Raw genomic sequence first — 4,009 nt, 5'->3', positions numbered from 1 at the left:
TCCCCAGGATATCTCCTATGGAAACAGCCCAGGCCATCATGGTAGCTGCTTAGGAATTTGGGATTCAAACAATCAATGTGAGGACAACAGGAGACAAGACAGAAGTGTCAACTGCTATCAAATGGCCCCCAAAATGCACACCAAGCATATCACGGGAAGGCATGGCAGTGAGGCCCCATGTACAGGATAAAAGGGGAAAACATGGTCATTTGCAAACACATGGGAGTCACCCATGAAATCCATCCTACTGGGTTTCGGCTGCCATTGCAAAATTCCACAGACTGGGTGGCTTAAACAGAAATTTATTTTTTCACAATTCTGGAGGCTCGAAGTCCAAGATCAAGCTTTAGTGAGTTTTGATTCCTCCTGACACCTCTTTCCTTGGCTTGTAGATGGCCAACTTATCTGTGTCATCACATGGTCTTTTTTCTGTGTGTGCACATCTCTGATGTCTCTCTTCTTATAAGGACACCAGTCATATCAGATTAGGGTCCCACCCTTATGACATCAGTTTTTTTTTTTTTTTTTTTGCAGTACGCGGGCGTCTCACTGCTGTGGCCTCTCCCGTCGCGGAGCACAGGCTCCGGACGCACAGGCTCAGAGGCCATGGCTCACGGGTCCAGCCGCTCTGCGGCATGTGGGATCTTCCCGGACAGGGGCACGAACCCACGTCCCCTGCATCGGCAGGCGGACTCCCGACCACTGCGCCACCAGAGAAGCCCTATGACATCATTTAACCTTAGTTACCTCCTTAAAGATCTTATCTCCAAATAGTCACACTGGGGGTTAGGATATCAACTTAGGAATTTTGAGGGGACACCATTTAGTCCATAACACCGTTTCACATCTATTCTATAAACACCATCTTATTCATACCCCCTCATCCAGGGTCTGCAGGAGGTTGGAATTCTACTGGGTAAGCCAAGTTAACTGTATTGTTATTTCTTATCATATTATACTTTCTCTCTAATAGCTCATTCTGAAGCTGCTTTCATGGTTAATCTGAATATCTGAAAATGATTAAGTAAGCTACTAGCTCTTTTCAACATTTTTAGAAAAGAAGCAACACCATGCAGAATCTTACTACTAAAGCCAGATAGAACTGTCATTTTTGCACCTAGCCCACGTTCAAAGAACTAGTTTGAATAAATTCACCATTTTTAGAACCACAATTATGTAAATGATCATCTCATTATATATATATATGAATATGTATATATGAATGAATAAATAAATATTTCTTTCTTACAATGCAACCTACATGCAGTTATGCTCATGGGGGGAAACAAAGAACTTTAGGTTCAAGCAAAATGCTGATCTCCAAAGTAGTTGGCATTTTTAGGTAGTTTTAGATGAAAGTCTCAGTGTGAGTTCTTTGTCATGCCTTCCAGATGAGGGAAGATGTAATAGGCTGTTTGATGGTCTCAAGCCCAATCTTTATGCCTCTACCCTCTCTCAGGATGTAGTCAGGCAGTTGCTGGTTTTGCTACATTGTTAATTTAGCACCCTAGACAATTTTAACTGGTTTTGTTTACGTCATTTAATTTTCTCTTAGGGTTCAGCACCACAAACATTTCAGAAACACAATAAACTGGGTCACTGTGGTTGCTCAAATCAGTAGGACACCATTCACGTGGCCCAAATGCATCTTAGCCGCTGGAGTTGACCATGGCACACCATGGGTTTTTTTGTTTTTTTCTTTGTGTTTTCATTTTAAATAGTTTTATCACAAGATGTTAATATTCAGGACACTTTGGAGCAACCTTATACTTCTAATCAGAGTTTTGGTAACTGGTTTTAAAGTGTTACTTAAGTATTTTTCTCATCGTTACTTTCAAGCAAAAGTACTACTCCATGACTAAGAGATGTTACTTTGATCAAACAGTTTATCCTTAATAACCTGAGACGTCAATCCATGGATACCTTCTATGGTAGTTTTACAGTATTCTCAAGTAGTTTCGGCAAGTTTGTCTTCTGACTTTTGGTCATGTGTTTCTACACCGAACATGAAACTCCTTCATCTCACCTGGGCTTTTGACTGCTCTAAAACAAATCAGACAAATCAAACAGCTGACCAGTGGTACGGTCTGCATTAATCAGCAAGCTAGAGGAACACAGAATATTTACCCAGTATTGACTCCATGAAAGCTCAAGTGATTTGTGATCCAGAGGATTTGAAATATGAGACTTCTAAGACATGTTGCTTGCAGTGTACACCAAAGCCTTCTATTTTATTAAGTGGGGTCTGGTACTCAGAAGGTCCTTCTCAAGAGGTTTGTATGTCCTAAAGGTTCCAAGATTCATTTTGCCTGCAGATACTGTTCTTGTTGGGTATAAACAAGCCCGGGTATAAACCTCCTGAGAATTAATGGGACCATCCAGTATAGACATACCCAAACTTCCTCTCTAGGAAGTGCTCCAAACCTAACGTACATTGTACACAGAACCTAAGATCATTTTCTACCCTCTGATGTTCTCTGTATCTCCCAAAGCTGAACAATGTTGGTGAGAGCATCTAGAGAAGTGAGTTTTGACATCATTATGTCTAATTCTCTGTGATTTGGAATTCTTCATTAGCATTTTTACAGAGGATGTATTGACCTAAGCCCACTTAAGTATCTAAGGCCTCAGCCTATGGGTAATAAATAAGATTAATATAGTATTTAAGGTAAGTGGCACTGGGCAAACTCTCCATTGATTGTGGAGTGTGTTAAGGTTTTGTCTTTCATGTCCACGTAAGAGAAAAGGAAAGCTTAAGGGAAAGGACTCATTAAAAGTCCTTTGTCTAAAAACCTCGGGAAGTTTGACATCATATTCTTCCTGACCTCTGAGTGATCACTATTACGGCCAGGACTAATGTTTTTAACATCACACCTTGAACATGGCCCAATATTTTAAATTACATCCATAGATTAAGCCTTCTTATAAATTTCCTGGTTCCGATGCCTCACATTATTGGATATATTTCTGTTTCCTTTGCTTTCATAGACCCTAGACCTAAATAATGAAAACTCTTTATAGTTCATCCAAAAACTCACTGACTCTGACATGTGGTATTCACATTTTGTGAGTAATTTCCAGGGTAATTCCTATTTTTCTGCTGAGTTGTATGCCAAGATAACTTTTGGAAGGTATAGCAGCATGGGTAATTGGCAATTGTCCAGGTTTGTGTTAGATACATTATGGAGGTGTTTCTGTAAATTAGGAATCCATGCAAACAGGTAAATTTCTTTATCTAATAATAATTCTCATTGGGGGTGTTCCCTTAATTTATCTCCCTTTCTCATGTATTTATATGAAATTGCCTCAAATGATGCTTTCTTTTTTCTCTGAAAGAGCCCATCAGTAGATATCCAAAGACAACCATAATTAGGTAAGCTGGCCAATTAAGTAAGGAAACACAATATCTTGTTAGCAATTGGCATCAACTGTTGGGTGACATTTTGATAAACTGCTTCAATATAGCGTATAGCATTTTGGTACCTTTTCACTTCTTAAAAGGTCATGGTCTCTGAAAAGTAACACTGAAATAGCTTATATTTAAAGGGTATAGGAAAATTCAAATAAATAGCCTGTTCCACTTCTAGATCTTTCTTCTCACAATAAAATCCCTGACAGTCTATTTGTCTTTTTTGTTTTTTTGTACTTGTCGAGGTTTCCATTATTATAAGGGGAAGACGATATATCTTTTTCTCTCTAATCCAGACTTGCTATCACTTGAAGCCTCACTCTATTTTCAACAAAGAATTTAACAGTTGCCTCACTTGGGAAGATTTGTGTGGTTACAAGTGGCTCCCTTCCTAAGACAGAACTAGAAATATTTCTACACCAATACCCACTCGTGAGACTTACAGGAAACTTCTTCAAACCACTGTGAGGAGTGTGTATCACACTGCTCAAGAGTGGAAACCGGGGTCAACTCCACCAGGACTCCAGGTTAGTGTTTCTTACAATATGACCCCACAAGCCATCTACCTTAAAACAGCACCTGAAGTGCTTTGTCAAAAAT

General features: G+C 39.5%; 1 pseudogene; it reads right to left on the bottom strand.

Annotated features, from left to right (window-relative positions):
• Window positions 1–1,858: 1,858 nt before the first annotated feature.
• LOC136118437 (COP9 signalosome complex subunit 5 pseudogene) lies at window positions 1,859–2,391 on the bottom strand (annotated as a pseudogene).
• Window positions 2,392–4,009: the final 1,618 nt, after the last annotated feature.

The sequence above is a fragment of the Phocoena phocoena genome, chromosome 2, assembly GCF_963924675.1.
Source record: "Phocoena phocoena chromosome 2, mPhoPho1.1, whole genome shotgun sequence".
Classification (NCBI taxonomy): Eukaryota; Metazoa; Chordata; class Mammalia; order Artiodactyla; family Phocoenidae; genus Phocoena; species Phocoena phocoena.
This window is presented reverse-complemented; position numbering and strand designations above follow the sequence as displayed.